Here is a 24229-nt window from a genome sequence, read left to right as displayed (position 1 = left end):
AAAATATAAGAAACTGAATAATAAATATAGTAAAATAAATCTGGAGTAAAATGAAACCTCTTACATTTATGTGGCAGTAGGCATTGCTATGTCTAGGGTGGTTTTATGTTGAACACTATCAGAAGCTAAATAATGTTCCCAAATCACCTGTTTTGCTAGGATTAAAGTATGCCCTAAATGCTTGGTAAAGAACTAATAAATGCCCTGTGCTTTGTGAAATATCACTGTTTATGTTCTATTTCCTGAGCTTCTGAAATTGCTTTTGTGATGGGCAGGCACAGCGCTCTGCATATCCCATATCTTGTCATGACTGCGTACACTGAAACCCCTTTTGACACCGAATAAAAATGCACATCCATTTCAGATGCACTAAATTCAATGCCATGACAGAATTTCTTTGAAATTACTATGTATAAGAAAATAAATTTCACTCATTCTATGACAAAGGGTCTGCCATTATTTTCTGATGTAGCATCTAAAGCCTGCGAATTCTTATTTTGCTGGCTGCCCCACCCAGGAAGGCTTAGAAGAACTTAGAGGGATCTTGATCTATACCTCTAGGAGCACCATCTGTCACAAAAGCATTCTTTGAAAGATGACAAACTGGCAATCAAAACAGTCATCAACTATCACAGCTGTCACTGAGTCCTCTATATATGCCCCGTTACTTTGATCCATTTTATGGCAAGCATGCATGAAAATATAGGTCTCCTATGATTGTGACCGTAGGCTTCATTTTGAGAGGTTTCACAGAATGTTCTCTCATGATAATGTTTTATCATCTCAGTTTCCAAAGCAAGCAGTTCAGTTTGTGGCTCAGCTCATAAAGGGACAAAATTCATACGACCTGCCCTACACATGACATCTCCTGCTGGGACAACTTGCCTGGCCACGAACTCCTGCAGTGGCCTTTTGCTCAGGGCCTGCAATGCGACAGGATGAGTAGAGCAGGGGAGACATAATCGCCTTTCCAGACCTGAAATTCCTTTAATTACATACTTCTTTTCTTATTATTTTGCAGGTTTCCTTAGCATTGTCTAACTTCAGAGACTAAAAACTGGTTGTGCAGGTGCATTCATGTGTGAGCACCTGCCAACACAATACAAGGGCAACCCCAAAAGTATGTCTCCGCTTCAGCTCCTCTGATGTTCTCTTGTCAAGCTATTTATTAGAGGGCATCAGAGGATCCTTGCTAAAACTACCATACACGCATTTTTTAGGCCGTAGGAAATCTCTGTTCAACACACCTGAGCAGAATGTCCTGGGCACTTCCAAATACTCCCTAAAAGAACTCAGGACTATGATTCATTCACATTTCTACCACTAATGAGATCTGGAGGGAGCTCTTCTGTTAAGCATGCTCTCTCCTGTTGTGCATAGTCTACATTACTACACTAGATCTTTCTGACTTAAGCTCCAGAAGAAACCCACTAGTAGGAAACATAATGTATGTCAGTATGGTGTATTTTTCTTCAAAAAATTTAAACATTAGTCATTCAGCACTGTAGAAAACAATCTGATGGTTTGTAAAGGAGTATACTCATGTTGACACCAGAACTGACTTGGAAAATGAGATAATGGCTAATCATATCCATTATGTGTGACACAATAAGATGGGATTGATCTGACTAAATATAGATGCACACAATGCAGACATCTGCAACTGAGCTCGGCACCCCAAACCTCCAGCACTGCTGATGGACAGAAATAAGCCCTTCCACATTAGAAATGCCTGTTTATCACCACTGATTATAAAATGAGCTAAGCATGCCTGGTTGAAATGTAGATACCTACATATACTTCCCTACTTATCAGAGAAGAATTAGAGTTTTTCATAATCTGACTCAGGTCTGCACTACTTGGTCCAAGAAACGTATCACATCTATACACAAAATTTACCTTGCCAACATCTTTAAATCATTCTGACTATAAGAACATTGCCTCTGGAACCTGAAACATACTATCTTTTCAAACTGAGCCCCTCTATGTATAAAGCAGAATGCAGAGACTTATGCTTGAAGTCATACCAAAAATTAGATTTAAAGCACGGATCCCAGAGGTTTACACAAGAACCAATGCCCTCTCAAACACCCCGTTTTCTGATATCCACTCTAAAAGCTCTTGCAAAAGGTCAAATAATGCTGTGAAAATTCCCCAGGCATTTGTACTATGTCAGCATAAGCTAGACAAAGCTAAACATCTCTTTGGATCTGATCCAAGTATTACTGACTTGTGTGGGAACTGGCGTGGACCTTTAATGGTCAAAAAGGGTCTGAAAAGTCCTGTGATGAGATGAAGTAATACTATCTGTTTGGAAGAGATGAATCACTGCTAAAATAAGCAGCCATCTTTAGTTACCACACTGTATGGGAACATCGATGTTAACAAAAACCCAAAACACCCGCCCCAGAAAAACCAAAATCCAACAGGAATAAAACTCTTACTCCATCAAAGACAACAGAAGCTTTGCTGCCCGCTTTAATGAGGCTGGGATTTCACTGTTTGACTTGGCAATGTCAAGAATTACAACTCTTCAAAGACAAATGTATTCTGCTTTGCTGCTCTATGCAAAACATAAGTCAATCTGTGTAAACTTGGAAAAATTGTGCATATCACATTTTTGGTAGAGGTGTGCAGCTGACTTTAGCCCTGTAATTAAGATATAAATATTCACAGATGGGATCCCAGATAGAGAGGAAGAAACTCATTCATTTCTCCTGCGTTCAACTTGCCACAGTTTGGTTCATTCACACTTCCTGCTCTCATATGCCAGGTGCAGTGAGTTGTTGGATCACAGGCAAGGCTAATGAGTACACTGGGTCCTGAAGAGAATGACAGGCTTCCTGCAACACAAGTGATTTCCCAATAAGATACAGACTCCTCCATTTTAATACAGGAAACAAGAATTGAAATAATTGTTTTATGCTCAGAATGGGACATGTTATGTAAGGTTACAGAGTTACGGAATGGCAGGTGCTTTCTGCTGCGCGCTCCTTCATCCAAGCCCTGGCCCTGACCAGACCATGGACCTGTCTGGTGCATGCTATGGTCACTTTCCAGCCAGCAGACTTGTTTTCATTCTTCGGAAACCTCAAGACATGGCCGGAAAATCTGAAGAAAATATTGAGTGCTTGGGTCTTGCTCTGACGTAAAGCTAGAGTATCAGTGGGACACACATCTGGGAATTGGGAAAAGCTCTAAGACTGTATCTGCAGTAAAATGTGAAGTGTGCTGGGGCCACTGAAGTGAATTGGCACTGAACAGCCCATGACCCTTTGTTAAGCTCAGTTAGTTACCAAAACAGGGTGGCAGCATTCAGACTATCTAATGGGAATTTGCAATGACCTGGGTTAACTCCTGAGCAGTGCGTGGGAATATTTGGGAGCGCTAGCTGACTTAGCCCAAAAACATATTAAGGACCATGCTAACAATTTAGCTGTACAGACAACTGAGTTCTGCTGCCTAGGAACGTTCCCTGGCATTTATTCATTTACTAGCACAGACATAGCCTAAGGACTCCAGTCACTGAGCAGAACCCCATTGTGTGAGATGCTGTTCAGAGACATATGAAAAAAACAGTACCTTTGTGACCAAAAAGTTTATGAGGAAGACAAAAATGTAAATTTCATTTCAATTCCTAGTACCTACTGATTCTGTTTGCAGGTGCTCTGTGAAAATCCTGGGTACTCATAGAAGGTTGAAAAAGGCACATTTGGTCCTAAAAGAAAAATGTGGAGAGAGCATGATGCCCAAGAATAACCCTAATAAAGCTCCTGTGTTTCCAAAACAAACAATAAACCTTGCATATCCCAGGAAACATTGGTAGCTGAATGACAAGATTCCCCCTCCCTCATATATTTCCAAGGACAAGCAATGAAACAAAACAGAGAGAAGGAAAGAATGCCATGCAGCTATTGGTGGATTTGAGAAGAATGGATGATTTTCCTAAAACCAGAAAGTCCTTTCACCAGGAAAATACACCGGCTTTTGTTCCCCAGTCTTCTGTAATTCCTTTCTAATCAATTCAGATTTACACCTACTAGGAGAAAAAATAAAAGTCATCTGGGTTTTCTTCTGGACATATTGTTTGCAATGTAAAAATTTAAATATTATTTTAAAATTAAAAGTTAGCTGTAACCTAATAAAAGAAGGGAGGGATCTGCTCCAATGACTATGTGAAACTCGTAGATTCTTTAAATGGAGGGTTTGAAGAATTAAAAATTAAAACAGTCTATAGAATCTTAAGCTTCAACCAACCATGATCACTCTAAGACTACAATTGTTAAATGGTATGTTAAGATATTTTCTAGAAAATGAAACAAAGTGAAGAAAATCCACCCAAAAATGATAGCACAGCAATTTCACCCTAACTGTTGGGATCCTCTGGGTCTTTTAAATCCTCCTGTGTAGGTAATTTGTAATCTTTCACCTGTTCATGAAGGTAAGCACTGAACTGAGTGGAAAATAGAGCAGTAAGAAGAAACAAAGGCTTTGAAAATGTTATTAAATGTAAAATCAAAACAAAATTGTTAGGAAACTAATGTTTTGGTGGGAGAAAAAGATTGTAATCAATGTTATTGATATGGGACAGTTCAGTGGCTTAATTATAGTTAAGATAATGTAGAAAAATAGATCACATGCTAGTAGTCACTGGAGATTCTCTTTTTATCTCACTTAGTAGAAACAGCCGCACTGAAGTTCCTGGACACAAACATTAATGGACATCAAAAATGACACTCTGGCATCTGTATAATCTTCGCCTGCAGGCAAGCATTCATTCTCCTGACTTTCTAAGCTGGCCTGATGCGAACCTCCACTAACTGCAAAGCTGAGTAACCACAGCTAACCGCAAAGTTCAATCTGAGCCACTCGCCTTCAGGCAGAGCTCGTAACCCAGAAGCTGCACCATGCCAATGGCATTTACAAGCTAAGAGCAAGTTCAGGCCAAGCTGGCACCCGCGTTGCACATGTATCCATGCAGAGGATCTCTGTGGGAACTGGAGCCATCTATACCATGCATATGAAATATTTTCTGGACAGCCAAAAGCATTATGCTCATAGTACCTGTGGGTTAAAACTTAAACAGGGGAAGTTTAAATTGCATATAAGGAGAAATTCTTTCCTGTTAGGGTGGTGAGGCACTGGAATGGGTTGCCCAGGGAGGTTGTGAGTGCTCCATCACTGGCGGTGTTCAAGGCCAGGTTGGATGAAGCCTTGTGTGGGATGGTTTAGTGTGAGGTGTCCCTGCCCATGGCAGGGGGGTTGGAACTGGATGATCTTGAGGTCCTTTCCAACCCTAACTATTCTACCATTCTATGATTCTATGATTCTATGAAACTAAAATGAGAATGGCAAGTAATTTCTAATGAATACAGAGCAAGAGGCTACTAATAATTCAGAAGTTAGATGCTTGAAGTTCCATGAAGTATCATAGTTTTAGTTAGGCAAGCATCTTTTCCACATTGTTGATAGCAGAATGGATTTGAATTGATTATACAGAAGTGTAAGTCCTTGTATCCTAACACCACAAAATCTCAGTGATGTTAAGTATTCCTCAGGGAACAGTTTGGAGACAGGTTCAAGAAACCTGCCTTCACTTTTCAGATGTGAATCCATTCAAGGAGGAAAAGATTCTTAACTTTATCATTACCACATTCTGACACCTTACTGCAGTGCTGCTTGTTCTTATGTTACCATGAAACACTGCACATGCTCATATAAAAGAGGTTGTTTATTTGAAAACATGAATCTTGAACAACTTTCTGACTGAAATTCTTTATGCATATATATATATGTTTTCACAGGACAAAAATATGTGATCTTTTCATTGGCACAGCAAATTTCACAATTTTAGTCAACTGCTTGTATGGCAGGTTGTGGGGACTAACCCTCAGCTATGTCTGCACTAGTAAAAACTGAGTGTTTCAGGTCACTAATACCATTTAGTAGCCCACAACTACGACCACTGTGCTCAGTTACAATAAACTATCTCACTGTTGAAAACAGAGTGGCTGCATGAAAACCAACAACTGGGAACAGTTCCAACACTCTTAATTCCTAAACTGCGAAGGAAATTGTTTGGAAGACTAGACAGCTTAGGCAAAAAGCACACCAGGGAACTTTTGAACTTGTCTCTCACAAATAAAGAACTGGTTAAAGATACGAAAGTCAATAACAGCCTTGTCTGCAGGGACTGTGAGGTTGTACAGTTCAAACCCTGAAAGAAGGCAGCAAGACAAAGTGTAGAACCAGAGCCTTGGACTTCAGGAGAGCAAACAAGCTCATTCAGGGATATGCTTGACAGCATTCTGTAGGAAGGCAAGTAAGTCAAGGAGAACTTGTTGATCTCCAGGTCACCTTCCTCAAAGTATGAAGACAGTCCTTGGTGCTGTTCCAAACAAATGTCAAACAAGCATGGTAGAAGGCCAGCACGAATGAACAAAGTCTTGGCTGACCACAGATGCAGAGAGGAAGCATAGGGATAGTGGAAGAAGGAGCAAGCTATTTGAGTGCAATACAAAGATATTGCCTAACCACACAGGGATGGAGTTAGGTAAACCTAAGTTCAGGTAAAAAATTAGGAAAGGATGTGAGAAACAACTAGAAATCTTTTACAGATACAATGGTGAAAAAGGAAGGCTAAAGAGAACATGGGTCAATTCATCAATGGGACAGTGAACCTAGTGGCGTAAGTTTCAGGTACTCGGTGTTTTCTTTATCTCAGTCACTAACCCTCAATCCAACTATCCCAATCCAAGATCCCCAAGCCGACTACCAGAGTCCAGGGACTGAAGCATTGTCTACCTTAAGATGAAGTTGGGCCAGTTGGACATACATAACTGCAATAGATCTCATCAGCCACATTCAAAGTTGTTGAGGAAGCTTGTTAATACCATTGCAAGGTTGCCCTCTACTATGTTTGGAAGGTTTTTTCTATCAGAAAGGCTCCTGATTCTTGATGAGCAGAAAAAGGGAACAGACATCATCAATTTACTAAAGGCTAAATCATACCTGACCAATTTGACTGCCTTCTGTGCCTGCACTGTACTGCCATAGACCAAGGGCTGCCACTTACCTTGGTTTTAGCAAGGCCTTCAACATGATCCCATGGTGGGATAGACAAATAGGCAGGATATGGTTTGGAGAGGGAATTGATAATGTGAGCAGAAAATTGCCAGCATGTTTGGGCCCAAAAGGTAGTGATAAACACTACAGAGTCCAGCTGCAGCTGCTTAACACTGCATTGTCCAGGAATGATTCTAGTGCAAACAGTGTTTAATGTATGACATGGATGATGAGACAGTGCTCACCTTTAGCAAGATGGTGGGCGTTTTTGATACACTGGAATGTAGGTCTGCTATTCAGAGGTTAGCCTAGAGAAATGGGCCAAATGGAACACCATAGCCTTCAACATCATAGCCTTAATTTTTCAGCATTCTATCTGTAAAAGCAACAAAAGCAATTGTAAATCTTATGCCTGGGGTGGATTAACCCAACACAACAAGCTGGAGAACAACTGGAGAGAAAGCAGTTTTCCAGGAGAGATCTGAATCTGAGAGATATGCAAATGATTGAATAAGGATCCAATCATCACCAGCAAACATGTGGCAATAAATTGTTAGAAGTCAAGGAAAAAGCTCTTCAGAAAAGTCTGAAGGAACTGGGTTGTTTATTCTCAATCTTGGAAGACTTCCACTATATAAAAAGTTTTCAGGCAGGTAATGCTTCGAAGAGGAAAGGAATAACTATTCCCTTGGACTAAGCAAGGTGTTACATCAAGAAAAAACTGTAAAAGCTAAAGATTTGGAAATCAGAACTCAACACTATTGCCTTCCAATAAACCAATTTCTTCAATTACAACCATCTTTTTCAACTTAACAAATTATTTCCTACATGACATTATATTAAATGCTTTACTGAGTTCTGGTAAATTAACTCTTCTCCTTTCTAGTCATATAAAATTAGCCTTGCACTAGCCTACGATGCATTTTATTTCATTTTGTCTAATTATTCTTTCCTTCTTTTTTTTTTTTTTTTCCTAGAACTTGGTGTTCTGTTCTTAAAACAGGGTTAGTACATCTACCATTCACCAGTCATGAAATATCACCCCTATTTGATAGGTCTATTAAAAACTGAAATGGCAAAGGAAAGATTACCTTTAGAAATTGAAAACTTCTGTTAGCCTTGGAAAAAATGATTGTAATATTTCCCTATTCCTTTTATAGCATGTTTTTAATCAACTCCACCAACATGAACTTTCATTTTCAGAGACTTATAATTCTTCTTTTGAGCTTCTGATTGAAATGTAGACTATTTTTTATTGATCATATTTCATAAATTCATTTCAATCACCTATCTGTTTTTTGTTTACAAAACAGTTGAAGAGCAACAGGAAGATAATTTTATGCATTTCAGATCAAATTGCTTGAGTCAGGAAAATAAGAACCTTGTAAATAAATGGAAAGGGAAATGGTTTTAATACAAGATGGAAGTATAATGGCAAATGAAAATAATAGCAGATTAAGCAGGATGTATCTCAAGAAACAGTAAATAAATGTTAGAAAAATCTCTGAAAGGGAAATGCATGTTTTTCTGTAGTGAAAGAAGAAAAGGTTAACAGATGATCTTGACCAAACCATGGGCCTTTTTGGATACATGAGGAAAGCACTGGAAATTAAGGTGACAGTTTCCTAAGAAATAATAAAACCACAGAAAGAGAATATAGAGCAGAAAGCATAGGGGCAGCAAATGAAATTCAAACAGCTTGAAGGTGCCTGAAGAATAGTCAGAGATTATTCCAAAAACACATTAATAGGAAGCAGGGAACCAGGACAAGTCTAGGTCCAGTACTTCACCACAAGGGAGAGCTACAGTCGATGCATTTAAGAATCCCAAAGCAGTTAATGTACTGCTGGCATCAGTCTTCACTGACCTTTTGTTTTAAAAAAAGATCATAAAGGGATAAAGGGATCATTTCACAGTTAATAGTATATAGAAAGAGAAAAGGCTCAATCAGTCAGCAAAGATTCACAATCAAAAAGCAAAAATATAATCAAAAAAAAAGGCTATGAAGAGTTCATTTTGGAACAGACATTGCTCAATATATCTCCTCCTGACTGACACAATAGAGTAAAAGATGGCAGAGCTGTGCCTCTCACAGGTCATGTTCTACTTGTTTCAAGATGAAAAAGCTTCTCATTTTAATGGCTTGTAGTTGGATGGCCTACATGACCCTTTGACATTTCAATAACCATATGAAAACAGCCTTTCTATTTTGAAGCAGAAAGAAATCTACGAAAATTCAGATATTCCATTTAATTTGCCTGAAAGATTAATTTAAACACAACTTATGTACACATTTGAGTGTTACACCATCATGGAGATATGCTGTGCTCTGCATTTCTATGCAGCTGTCTAAATAACATACACATAGGAACACAACACGGAAAGGGACACATGGGCTTGGCCACATGTTCACACTATAACTGGCAGAACCAGAAACCCCTGGGGTACACCTCACCTATTTTGCACTGCTGTAGACATCTTAAGAGTTTTACATTCAGGTTGATGTAAACAGTGCACTAAAGATAACTATTTCTCTCTATTGATTATGAATAGACCTTCGGGTAACTTGAGTAATCTAATTAATCACATTATCAATGATCAAGTATATTATGTACAACACAGTGCAAATCATTTTTTTTTTTTTTTTAAGGAAAGTGATGTCCATGATGCTGAAAGTTCAAATCAGAGAACTGCTCTTTCAAGACACCCATGACTGGTTTTATAACAATTTAGCTGTGCTAATTATTACTGTATTACCATTTAAACCACTATAGCTCTCTTGATATTTTCAGCCTGAATATGTGTCACTCTTCTAAGAATTTTTGGGACTCCTCAATGTAGAACTTCAGCACCTTTGAGTAGTTCACCAAAGGATGTAATTAACATTACCAGATACACTTTGCTCTCTTTCACCTTTGTTCAGTCGAGTTATTTGACAACTGTTGCGCATTTGTCAAGTTTCACACACTGCGCATGACATTCATGCCTTGACTGCACTCTCAGGCTTCCCACAGGCACTGGCCAAAGAGGCCACTGACCTCTGTGGGGTCTTTGCCTCTTCCAAACCCAAAGTCCTTGAAAAATCAATTGTATTTCTGGTGCTTTCCAAGAAGCTTATTTAGAAATCCTCTACCTGACATCTTAAGAAGGGAACAAACAAACCATTTCCCAAGTATTACTCTGGGCATATGTTGGGTCTGGGTCTCTCCAACATAAGTAAAAGGATCAGAATCGCCTTATGAATGAGAAATAGGACCTATTATAATTGAAAGTTGCACCAGTTTCTGTGCAATGTGCAGTAAATATAGTAAACTTTAAACAAATGCCAAATGTGGAAAAGTACTTTCACACAGCATATAATTATTATTCCATTTAATTATTTTTCCATTTCTAATTATTGTCTCAAGTGAGGTGATCCCTTCCTGCCCTAAACAAGAATCTTGGTCATACTGAAATTTTTTTTTTAGGAAAAAAAAAATCATAGATAATAACTGTCTCACTAAACTTGCCCTAGCACAAGAATGTCAAGAGTATCCACTTGCCCTGAGCTGACACCCCCGAAATCAAAATTAGATCAACCCACAGTATAGAAATAATTAATGAAAACTCACAGCTTGCAAGTGCGCTATATATCTTGAGATATAACTTCAAAATAGAGAATGTTTCAGCGTTGTTCACACTTGAAGGTCACCATTAGCTTTCCTTGAAGTTATTACATTTGTAACTGAAGAAATATAGCCAAGTACTGAACTCCTGACATACTAGTACTTACCATTTTCAGATTTAGGATAAAATCTGACAGAATGCACATAAAAATTTCCTCTTATAATCATACACAGACAACTTTATCAAACCTTGAAGCTCCCTTTAGCAAATTCATGCGTAAGCCTCAAAATCAAAAATCTCATAAATCCAGTATCAGATATCCTGGGCTGCATCAAAAGCAGCGTGACCAGCAGGTCGAAAGAGGTGATCCTGCCCCTCTACTCTGCTCTTGTGAGACCTCACCTGGAGCATTGTGTGCAGTTCTGGTGTCCTCAACATAAAAAGGACATGGAACTGCTGGAACAAGTCCAGAGGAGGGCCACGAGGATGATCAGGGGACTGGAGCACCTCCCGTATGAAGACAGGCTGAGGAAGTTGGGGCTGTTCAGCCTGGAGAAGAGAAGGCTGCGTGGAGACCTCATAGCAGCCTTCCAGTCAGTATCTGAAGGGGGCCTAGAAGGATGCCGGGGAAGGACTCTTCGTCAGGGACTGTAGTGACAGGACAAGGGGTAATGGGTTAAAACTTAAACAGGGGAAGTTTAAATTGGATATAAGGAGGAAATTCTTTCCTGTTAGGGTGGTGAGGCACTGGAATGGGTTGCCCAGGGAGGTTGTGAGTGCTCCATCCCTGGCAGTGTTCAAGGCCAGGTTGGATGAAGCCTTGTTTGGGATGGTTTAGTGTGAGGTGTCCCTGTCCATGGCAGGGGCGCTGGAACTAGATGCTAGGTGGCTAAATCAAGCTGAAACTTGCTTCTCTGTAACATAAGCCACAAATTTCAGGGCTACTTCAGGAGAGCTATAACACTGCAGCACTGGTGTTCTCACGTTCACTGTGCGTCACCTGTAAGAACAGCTGAAGTTCTGAGAGTAGATAGTTCAACAGCTCGACCGTAGCCAAGATACACTATGTTTTTTAAGGCTTCCTCAGACATACTTAGGTTCTCAGTGCTTAAGTACTCTCATTTGCTCTTTAAATTAAATGAGTGACTGATTCTTTTTCCTGTTGTGAGCAGTCCACATTTTCAAATTCTTGTTCTTCAACTAGGCATGAAATACTGTGATTCTCTCCTGTCAGTTAACACCACCACTCAGTGCTGATGTGTTTCAATTGTCTCAGGTACCAAAATGAAAGCATTAGTGTTAAACTAATTCGCATTCTTACATCTTACAGTTGATAGAACCTCTTAGGCGGTAAAGTCCTATTGCTCGTCTGTGCCAAATCATCTTTCAATCTCTATTTATGCATATTAATTTGTGCTTTTATCCCCTTCTAAATTTGCAAAACTGACAACTGCTTTAAAGCCTTACAACAAGCTTTATAAAATCCACATACAGAAATGGATTAGGTCAATATATGTATAACAAATACCTCTCTGCCTACCCATCTTTCTAACATATAAATGAATACTGTTCACTAATGCTAAATACTGGAACATAAATTTTTATGCCTTACAAAATTTTTAACTCATATTATTATCAGCTCAATTAAATGACTCGTTATTATTCAAACGAACACTACAGAAAAGTTGATTTATTGCTTCCCAATGAAACAAACCATAAAAGAAATATAAAATGAACCATAATTTAAATTATTTAAAAGCACATAAGGAGCATAAGAATAGTAAAACACCAGAATGGGTTCTTTCCATTTCCTCTTCTGTAAACTAAAAGTTTCACTTAAGGAAGCTCTGTGGTTTTCATTTAAGGATGCACTTTAGTTCCATTAAAACCATGTAGACTTAATCACAAGCCCAAGTGCTTTCTGAATTGGAGGGGTCTTACACATGTGTTCAACCTTATGGGTAGACATAGATAATTTACATTTTCATACCACTTCCACTGCTCCCTACTCCAGTTGTGTACAGATGAATTCAAAAGCAAAAGAGAGTCTAACAGAGCTGCCATTTAAGCTCATATAGTCACATTTGTGAAAACAAACTAACAGTTGCCAGGTGCCTGGTAGCCCTCTGATTTTAAACTACTAATAACAAACCTCTCATGCTTTCCTGGTCAGAAATTGATGACTATTCTGTTTGAAGGGAGTCCCCATATGCAGAGACAACCATAGAAGATGTAGCAGTTTCTGTAACACTGCCTGGCCCTTTCCAGGCCTGGGGTTATGCCTCCGCAGACACAAGTATCTCCCTGGCTGGCATCTCTGATTAAGCAGAACACAGAAACTGGAAAAGCCAGATGGACAGCTGTGGCACCCTTCACTTTAACATCTGCATTATAAAGCTACTGTTGCTTTTGTCAAACTAGATTTTGTGGCATTTGGCTGGATTTGGATTGCTTCAGTGCAAGTCCCACATTTAGTACGGTTCTCTTTAAGAAGTTCTCAAGCTATATCTCTTATGCTTCAGTTGTCAACCTCTTCAACATACATTTATTTTCCAATATTTAAACAGTATTTAACTGCTTTCCTCATTAATGTAATGATCTATAAGCAGCAGGTGAGCTCTATAGAGCACTTTCTTTTTCTAGCCATAATAACCTGGAGAGTTGCACAGACAGCATCTTCTGTTTGGCAGCTGCTACAAAGTATGAAAATATTAGCCAGGCTATGCTGAGACAGAGGAAGTAAAACTCATTTCAGGCTGGCAAACAAGACCTATCCGTGACAGTGCTCACTAGGACTCTACCTTTTGCCTTCCCAACTGTATGCCTAGTCAACATAAAAACCCAAGAATCTTCTTTCCAGGCAACAGATTTGAGCTCAAGCAGTAAATATTTGTGTCTTTAGATCTGTGGAGCCTTGCTTGAAAATGCCATAGTCTGACTCAACTGCTTTGCTTATGTTTGCATTCACTTGTCAAATGCTAGAACACATGTTTAACCATATTATTGCAATAACAAGTGGGTGCTCGGGCACTGAGATTTTCTGCTTCAGAGCTTCTGTAGCCTTGTATTTAAAAGGTGTGATGCTAGGACATGACAGCTCTCCCTAAAACTCATGCTCAAACTGGCCAAGTCTTTAGACGATGTCAATTGGCATTTAAGAGAGATGAATTGGCACGCAGCAGTTCACATTGCATTGCAAAAACTAACCCTGAGAAAACAGTTCTGCATGTACAAGGTAGATGCAAAATAACTCTTGCTCAGCATCCCACAGGACTGGCTACGTTGGCCACCCCTTCTGTGTACCTTTGATAGAATCATAGAATAGTTAGGGTTGGAAAGGACCTCAAGATCATCTAGTGCCAACCCCCCTGCCATAGGCAGGGACACCTCACACTAAACCATCCAACACAAGGCTTCATCCAACCTGGCCTTGAACACTGCCAGGGATGGAGCACTCACAACTTCCCTGGGCAACCCATTCCAGTGTCTCACCACCCTAACAGGAAAGAATTTCCTCCTTATATCCAATCTAAACTTCCCCTGTTTAAGTTTTAACCCGTTACCCCTTGTCCTGTCACTACAGTCCCTGACGAAGAGTCCCTCCCCAGCATCCCTATAGGCCCTCTTCAGGTACTGTTTTTTGGCTACCCTGCCATATGGTATTCTGGCAGCAGTGATATACGTTTACTTAGCTCAGAAGCTGCAATGCCCCTCAAGGGTGATGGGGAGGGAGAAGCAGCTCTGACTGCCTTCACACAATTCATACCCATGTAAGGTCCAGCCACCATCTAAGCACAGGACTCCAGCTGATAAGGAGCAACATGACACTATTCTGAGAGGCTAACACAAGCCAGTGTTGGGGTTGCCAAGAGCTCTGCTGAGCTCTCATTGCCTTTGTCCTTTAACAGGGAGTAATTTCCTTTAATTCAATCTAATGCCACCTATTTTCAAAAAGGGAACACATGAGTGCATGCATGTATTATAGGTAGGTTTATAAAAGGAGGGAAAACAAACATGTATCACAAAGCACAGTTTAATGAGCTCATCCCAGCCACTGAATGTATCTAAATCCAACAGCAATCCAGGAAATGCACAGGGAGATTCAAGCATGGAGTGAAACACTAGCACAGCATTCAGACCAGACTCACAAGGTTGCCTTTTCTTCCTTTTCCCTGGTCTCGTAGTGGTATGAATTACTTCTCCTGGCATGAGTCAGACACAATTTCCACCATTACCTTTAGCACAACTTATTATACAGAGCTGTAGTTCCAGGCAATAGGCTACAACATCAGCAAAAAGGTCAAAGAAACACAAAAAGTATCTCCAATAGAAGAGCTGGAAAGGATTTAAAAAAGGATGATAGAAGCAATGAAAATGCCTTAACAAGACAGCATTTCAGCTAGATGCTTCCTCTGCTACCTGGTCAGATAAATGCTGCCGAAGGTAATAAGTCTAAATATGACTAAATATGAAACAATCACTTTGGTGTTTTAAACCTTTATTCATTTCAGCTATTCACATTTTTTTTGCTTGTCCTAAACACAGACTACTGGGCATCTTTTAAGAAAAGGATGCATAAAAATTAAGATCCTCAGTAGTATAATTCTTATTCTCTATAGCAGAGTTGGCAATAAACCCCAATCAAGTTGCAAAGTATGAATTCTAGATGGGAAATGATGCAGCAAGTAAAATCACCTCAATATTTCCACATGCAATGCCAGTAAAGATAGAAGAGAGTGGAAGAAATAAAAACAATAGTTTATTGAATTAGGGGAAATACACCTTCATGGTTTATCTGTAAAACCTACTGGTACAACAGAGACCAGCAGGCCTGCAACAGGGATATGACAGATCAGCAAGCCCTTCAGTCAGAACTGAACTAACACTCCAACATAGGAATGAGCTGTGCTTTAACCATATTTGTCAACTTCATGGGTGAGGGCTCTGAATGGAAGAAAATTGCCAATAACATAAGGAATAAAACATGGATTTTAACATCATAGATTCTCCATGCTGAACACAAATGTCTCGTGATTGAAGGAGGGGAAGTTTAGGTTGGATACAAGGAGGAAGTTCTCCACTGTTAGGGTGGTGAGGCACTGGAATGGGTTGCCCAGCGAAGTTGTGAATGTTCCATCCCTGGGGGTGCTCAAGGCCAGGCTGGACAGAGCCTTGGGTGACATGATTTAGTGTGAGGTGTCCCTGCCTGTGGCAGGGGGGTTGGACCTAGATGATCTTAAGGTCCTTTCCAACCCTAACTATTCTATGATGCTATGATTCTAACCAGACTAATATGGTAAGTAATAAGAAGATGCAATTGTGGATAAAAGGGACTGATATGAAATGCAAGCCATGTAAACAACTGATTAGGAAAATGACAACTTGCTACCTCAGAACTACTCAGAGCATGGGAAAAAACACTAAAGGTCTTTTAAATGTCTGAAAAGGAAAGAGCAATAGGAGAACCTGCTACAATTAGGCAAGTGACTAGGGTTTGGTGACAAGAGAACTACCTTCTGCAGAAGCGGCACATACCCATTCTGCTCAGCACTCAAGAAAGAACAGACAAGAAGTTGTCTCTGCATCACAAAAAAAAGCAGAGGAGGTTATAACTATATTAAAGACAGCAATTAACCTGGAGATACTTGTTTCCCATAAAAGAGATAAGCAATAATATACACACACAATTCCAAATAGGTAATGGGTATGATTATTCTAGTAGTCACATTTGACTGATTAAAGACCTTATTTATCTATTTGTTCATTCATCATATTCTGTAACACGGCAAAATGCATCCATCAGCAATATGAATGTTGGTCTAACCAAGCACTTCTACAAACTGAAAATTACCCAGAATAGTTTCAGTTGTAACTCAACCAACGATGAAATGCTGATGGTAACTAGCAACTCTGGTTTTTAACAGGTGCACAGAAAACAGTAAATCTAAAGCAGCTTTTCCTTCGTCGGTAAAATAAGGATTTTCACAGTAATTCTAGTCTCTGTACCGGAGTCTTTTTTTTTTTTTTTTTTTTTTTTTTTTTTACCCTTATCTGCTTGTGGGAAAATAATGCAGTGTTCCTGCCTATATTCTTCATGCATCTATGTTCAAAAGCAGCAACTCTCATTATGCAAACATGACGAATTACTAGTTAAATGGAAGAACCAAGGCAATACGATAAAATTCACCTTAAAAGCGCTTAAAAACCAAAGTGGTATTCAACAAAATGAATAGCTGAGTGCTGCTACCCAGAAAAAAACTAAAACCAACTTAAAAGCATTAAACTGAATCCCATGAAAACAAGGAGAACAGAGTTAGTTCTACAGATGTTACCCACTATCTGCTGCAAAGCAGACTGAAGAAATATGTATTCAGCATCAAAAAAAACCCTCAAAAAGACAAAAAAAAACCAAAACCCAAGAAAATCCCAAAGGAAAACGATGTATAGTAAAAAAAAAGGAATTACTTTGGTTTATTTTTAATAATCGTAATTACTGTTATTAAAAAGTAATTACTCTGTAAGAATCATAGAATAGTTAGGGTTGGAAAGGACCTCAAGATCACCTAGTTCCAACCCCTCTTGCCATGGGCAGGGACCCCTCACACTAAATCATGTCACCCAAGGCTCTGTCAAGCCTGGCCTTGAGCACGCCCAGGGATGGAGCATTCTCTACCTCCTTGGGCAACCCATTCCAGTGCCTCAAGACCCTCACAGTAAAGAACTTCTTCCTTATAAAGAAACAATGATGATGTTGATTGTTCTCTGCTATGCACAAATGAAGTATTTGATATCCTGACTTCAGGGACATGTCTAATGAAAACTGGTGGCTAGTTGTACACTCAATTCCTGCACAAATTGCCTTTCTCAGACCTAAGGTGTAGAAACAATTCCAATAAACAGCACAATGTAAAAGGGAGACCTAAGTTGACAGGTCAAAAACATACAGTGAGACCTTTAACAGTTACTGCTACTGCGGAATTGCAGAAAATTTTTCTGTGACAACAGTAAAATTTCAAGAACCTTCTGCCCCCTCACTCAAAAGAAAGGAAAAAGCCCTGGCATCCACTGAATACCGCGTTGCCTTTGATCCCACTGAAAAAAAGAAATCCATGGGCTAGTATATTTGGAAAAAAAAAAAACATTAGTTATTGATGCTGTCCAGTTAGGTAGTAATAATAGGACAACATAGGGAAGCTTTTACAACTACTTGACAAAGACTGTTATTATATCTAAATGGAAATCAAGAGGTTCACTTTCACAACAGAAAATAAAAGTTTCAAAATACACTGAGGAAACCTCAAGATCTTAATCTTCAAGAAGAAACTACAAGGAAGAGCCAGAACAATGGCTCTGACTTGCTGACATTTTTCTGGGAGGTAGCAACTGTGGACTGAGATTTCTGCTGTGCCAAAGTTGAGACACGTCTTGCAACTCGGTCTTTGACACCACACAAACATACCTTATCACTCAGTAATTCACCACGGTGAAAGAAAGAAAAAAGAACTCTTCCTAAGGGGCATTTACTCAAACTGACATATGAAAGCAGATTTTGGAGCATTTGACATCATGGTGCAATCGTAAACATCACCTGAAAATAGTTCCTACTTAATTCTACTCAGTATCAAATTATACTGGGTTTGCAACATGCTCAAGACGAACTACCATTTAATTAAAACTTTTGTTACATAGAAACATCATCCTTTATAACTTAACACTAATACCCAGAGAATTCAGTGAATCAAAACAAAAAGCAATGTAGGCATTTGTTAGTGTTACACAGGACAAAGAAAAACTACATTTTCCTAATGAAGGGAGACTGAATTGTAGTTTTGATCACAAGTGCCTTGCCTGGGCTGAGCCTGAGAGAACACCATTGTCTGAACACAAACACACAGATACACTTTGAATGCTGCTGCCTGCCAAGGCAGTCATGTCACACATATTATGGAAAAGAGTTCAGCAGAGAGCTGAAACTGTCCTCCACACAGTCAGATTCGGGGGAAAACAAAAGCAGTTAATATCAAATTGACTCACAGGTAATTGAGGGTGGCTTCAACAAGCCAAGTTAAACATTCTTATTTCAGACATATTGAAACACTTTGGATCAAAACGTAAATAGTCAGTATTTCTGAGAACAGTGTTGACAAGACTTGTTTGGCAAAATAAACCAACTGAAACTGTAATTCTTTTTACCATGATTACAGATGCAAAACAGTACCATTACATACGAAGAGAAATTCCACATTTACTCAGCTTTCACTTTTACATAGGACTTGAGAAAGTGGGAACACAGTGTTCCCTACTGGAAAAATGAAATTGTTCTGTTTTGCCAAGTGTACAAGGCAACACTCTAGAATGATGGGGGAGAGGAGGGGGAGATAAAACACTCACTTGCAGAGATTCACTTACAGTTTCATTTACTTAGAAGTTGGGCTTTTTCCCCCATGATCCTCTTGTAAGTGTTATACTCTGTAGTCTCTGGAGCAGCAGTAAATGTACAAGTGTGAGGAAGGAAGAGTCACACCCTCATGCAGAAATAATCTCTGGGATATAAAGTAAACCTAGACAATTTATCTTTTCCCTGGATGCTGCATATGAAAAGTGTAATAAAATAGTTTCTCAGTCCCTCTCCCCCATGATGGAGGACTCTCTGCAGTATCCGGGTCCAGGGCACAAGAATGTACAGCAGCTTCAACTGGCTTTGCTGTTTTCTGGAAATTACCTTGAATTTTTAGGAAGGTGTTTATTGATGATTGGAAACAGGTAGCAAAAGAAGGCATTCTTATTTTGTACATCCCTAACTTTCTACGTTCCTTTCAAACAGTCTTTCCAGTTACAACATTTTCAGCATCTTGGGTTTTTTGGTGGTTTTGTTTGGTGGTTTTGTTTTGTTTGGGGTTTTGTTTGTTTGTTTTTTATTTGGTATTTACTGCACCTTACCTTCTCAGGATGGATACTTTCAGATGTACATAATAGCAGCATTAGATACTTTCTTGTTATCTTCCACCATGTGTCTCAGTCCTGAGCTCAGGGGTTATTAAGCAGAGCAAGAGGCAAGGTGATCCTATTGATCACTGAGTCTTTAGCAAATTCAGTGATACCAGTGGGTATACCTGAACACGTTCCCCTAACAATTCACTGCCTATGTTCAGGACAAATGCTGTAAGTCCAGCAACATGCAAACATGCCCAATGAGTGTCACAGAAAAGTATGCTTTCCTCATACAAACAGGTGGGAAATTGTGCTGATAAAGTTGCAACAATCTTGACTGTTTGCTATCACCACATAGAAGAACAACACAACCCCAACAGGCAGAGAGGCAGAATCCCAGCACCAAAAGAACCAACTCGCACCCCACACAAGCCAAGAAGCAGCACCCTGCTGCTGGGTCCAGCTGTGAGCCTGCACGCAAGGATGAACTCGAATTTTCAGGTAGCATTCAGCACTTCAAATCTTGTTACTTATATCTTACAATAAGAAGCAGCCAGCTGTACTGTGCCAGTGCCAGGGGATGCCTGTCTGGTAATTTGTATCTGGGGTAACATTCTCCCTCTCCCAATATAACACTGATACATTAAAAAGAACTATTCCAGATAAAGAAATTACCTCTCACTCAGAAAAGGCAATGTGCTGCTGCATCTCTCATGCAATTCAGATTCACCAAAACTGTCCTCATGTCTCCAAATGAGACTGATCTATGGGGGTCTTTCAGCCTTGAGGAGAAAACTGCATGCCGTGATTAGCATGGGTAGGATCCTTCCTTAAACTCCAGGAAGAGTTTCTAGCCACCTGAGACAAAAACCCGTATAAGTGTAAATACTTTGTGAATGGAGAAAAATCATTCTGCATGAACATTCAGGTGACCTAGATACTGAAAATTAAGGATTTAATTAACTCCTGAACAGAAAATGTTCCTGTTTTGTATGTAAACTTTATGCCAGTTTTATGGAATTAATGTTTTAAAATTTAAAATAATTGCAGAGCAACATCCCGGTTATAACTAAGGTATGGTCTCACCTTCAGTTTGAACTAGCCTGCATGCAGACTGCAGAAGCATGAAATTAATTAAAGGTGATATAGCCACGAATGTAACTCTAGAGGGAAGAACGTGATCTGATATCACACAATGGTACTAAACAGCCTTAACTGTAGGAAATCCTATTTTGAGACAAAGTTACACGACCACTAACAATGCTACTTTACCCACCACAACCAACTGGAAAACAAGGAAAGAGGAACTGAAGTTCTGCAAAATCTTTTGTGATGCTTATGGAATCTATCTTTAGGGTTTACTTAAAAAAAAGTCAGATTTAATACATTTGCAAATTGCAAGTAAAGATTCTAATGAAAATGAAAGATTACACTCTAGTTGCTTAGCTCAAATCTGAATTTAAGATTAGAAACAAGATTACTTCTGGTAAAAGACAAAACCATTTGGGTCTACATATACATCCTGTTCTTCTTGCTTCTGTTCACTAATGCAGTGAAGATGATTAACATGCAGAGTATCCCTCTTAATTCTCCCCCAAAAAGTCAATCTAAATGTTGTATAATTCAGTAGCCAAAGGTCAGAAAATTCATCTATATAAATATACATATGCCAGGTTTTAGCTTTCATCAGACATACATGCTGATTTTCACTATCACAGATTTCACATTTCTGTAGTCTGTTCACAAACACAAAGAATGAAACACAGCACAAAATATACATTATGGGATATTGAAGACTGATGATAATATTCTTCACAAACACATGAACACAAATCCCACTGAAGTCAGCGCCAATGCATCTGCATGTTGTACAATATAGATTTGCCATTTGTCAACAATCTTCTGCATTTTAGCCACCAGCATGATTTACACAGTCCTGAAACAGACCTGATGAGCCAGCCCCTGAAGGTGCCTGTCTCTTTCACGCATTACAGAAAGAGCCCAGATCACAAGGTCAGGCTAAATGCTTCATTTCAGACAAACCTCTCAGCCTCTTCTGTATTTGCTGCCACTCCTGTCACAAAAGCAGCAGTTGAGGATGTAGCAACTAAAAGCCTGAAGACCACCAGAGAGATGAAAGCAGGTACCAGCAAGACTTTTACCTTACAACCCCAAATCCCATGTCTAAATCAAAAGAAGGTGAGAAAGTTCCTGACATTTTACTAAAGTATACAGATTTTGAAAAGAAACCATGGATGGATGTGGAGTTTCTAGCAGCCTTACTATGTTTTATCCACAATATGCAATATCTGTAACCTAATCTAGAAGCTCAAGACTCATGAAACCAGGAATTTAGGAACATGAAGTATCAGAAGCATACATCACTACCACTAGGAGTGCTCCCGAGTTCCTGCACCTTCCTGTAGGCATGCATACATGCTGTCTTTGGGGTGATACCTGGACAAGCACCATTCCTCCCACCCCGTACTCCAGTTCCAATGAGAAGGAAACCCAGACAGGATCTGCACCATATCCCCCACAGCACAGTGAGTCCCCCTGTTTCCCCTCCTCCTCACTGTGTCCCTCCATGCCTTTTCTGACCCTCTGGGGATATGAAGACCTGCATGCACAGCCAGAGGTCAGAAAAGGCACACCGATCCCCCGCCACGCTGCTACCTCTGCCTCTCACTGAGTCAGGGAGACATGCACGAACTGAACCTGGGTAATCCACCAAGGATATCCTTTACCTTTAAGGCATTACCAATGTTCTCACTGACTGACTGGGGAAATTTCGGCTGGTTTTCAGATTTGCTGTAAGAATCAATAACATAGAAACCTCAGGTCATTAAAGATCCTCCAATGGCCTAGTAAGACTAGAGAAATTAGCCTTGCTGTCTGTAAGTCTTAGATTCTTTTTTTCAAGTTTCCCTTGACTGGAAGTGGCTGTGGGGTAAGAAATCCCAGTGTATATTTTATATATCAACTTGTTAGATAAGATCATTATTATTTTATCATACAAAGCAGTACTGAAATTTCACTACCACATCAGTCACTATTTACCTACCACTGTGCTCACATCAGATGTTACTAAATGATTAAATGTATTTCTGACTTAATCCTCTAAGTTTTGGGGCTTTTTTCTGGAGAAAAGTGAAGAACATTAACTGCTACTGGTTCATACCGCAGGCAGTGTTCATTCTGCAGACCTCCTGGAGATACTGCTATTGCTAACTTTTGTTCCAGTGCTCTAGGAAATGTTTTAGATTATATAAACTGTTATCTTCAGAAACTTACGTTCCTCTCTCACTCTAATTTTTGCTTGTTTTATCTGTTGCTTAGATGTCAAGATACTGCTATTCTTCCTTCACCACGTCTGCCATGTTGCTCCTTATTCTTTTCTGGCCAGCAAGAGGCTGTTACAGACTCTCAACCCCACTGATGCTCCTGGGACTTCAGCAGTAACGTGAATTGCTGCCCAACCTTTCCAGACATTTAGATGTTGTATGGCTTAGTTTTGAAGATCCTGAAATAAGACTGCCATACATAAGGTCATACAAAATAACTCATATCCTTGGAAAGTTTCATCCCAGTCCTACTACCTGAAAATCAAATTATATTAACTAACTTCTGTTATCACTACAGCACTTCAATCCAATTGTTGTCAATTGTTGCATTTTTTTAGTTTGGATTTCTACACTTGCAGAGAGACAAACAAATTCAGGTATTGTAAGGGTAGAAGTAAGATTTTAAGATTCATTTAAGCAAGCCACGAGAGCAGCATTCTACAAAAACTCTCTTGAGAAATTAATAGGATAATAGACTAGAAATGTGATATCTCATTAATAAATTTAAAAAAAAAACACTTGAGAATTGAAATTTTAAATTAGTTTAAGGAAATAATGCATAAACCCAAAGATTAGCAGAGCAGAACTAAACTAATATAGAAAAATCAATTGCTGCATTGCAAAATAGAAGAGAAAATTGGTTTATAGTCTTCAATCCTAAAAAAAACTCAGTTGATTGGGAACAATTCTCAAAGAAGCTCACAGTTTTTTCTGAAAGAACTAAAAAAAAAAAAAAAATCAAACACAAAAAAAACCCCAAAACCTCAATATGGTGGTTCTGGTCTCACATTAGCACATACTGCAAATGCTTAGAGAAAAAAACAAAACACACATAATCCCCTATTTTAACTATTATCTGGGATCTTCCACAGCACTAAGCTCCCTGTGTGGTGGGTCTTCCAACTCAACACACATCTCAAGCTCATCTGTTTCATGGGGGAGGGATGCAGGAGCCCACTACTACGTGATCAGGCACGTCAGACACTGTCCCCATCACACGCTCCCACTCGTAAGCGTGCTTCTGCCACGTGTGATTCATATGCACATCAGTATGTGGGGAAGGGAGGGCACTTTCCTGCAGAGAAATGGTATTTATGATGTTCACGGCTCAAGTCTTAATTGCGCAGTTGTTCTGAGCTTGGCAATGCCAGCTTCCAAAGCACCCTCCCACAACCTGCACCTCAATTACAAGTATTTCCTGGTGGCACCGCCCTTACATTCCCCTGCAATGTGCCACGTGCTGTAGAGGTGATTTAAAACACTGCTGGTGAAAGAGCTGCTCT

At 39.5% G+C, this 24229-nt stretch overlaps 1 protein-coding gene and 1 long non-coding RNA gene across 2 annotated transcripts in view; one reads left to right on the top strand and one right to left on the bottom strand.

Annotated features, from left to right (window-relative positions):
• Window positions 1-24229, bottom strand: part of TRPC6 (transient receptor potential cation channel subfamily C member 6) — a 94706-nt gene that overhangs the window by 62425 nt on the left and 8052 nt on the right. The window lies entirely within an intron of this gene.
• LOC136012830 (uncharacterized) lies at window positions 21503-23464 on the top strand. The gene is made up of 3 exons (XR_010611984.1): window positions 21503-21745; window positions 21928-22148; window positions 22942-23464. It is a non-coding gene; the product is annotated as an uncharacterized LOC136012830 (long non-coding RNA).

This window comes from Lathamus discolor, chromosome 4 (assembly GCF_037157495.1).
Source record: "Lathamus discolor isolate bLatDis1 chromosome 4, bLatDis1.hap1, whole genome shotgun sequence".
Lineage (NCBI taxonomy): Eukaryota > Metazoa > Chordata > Aves > Psittaciformes > Psittacidae > Lathamus > Lathamus discolor.
Note: the sequence above shows the minus strand (reverse complement) of the source record. Positions and strands in the feature narration are given on the sequence as shown.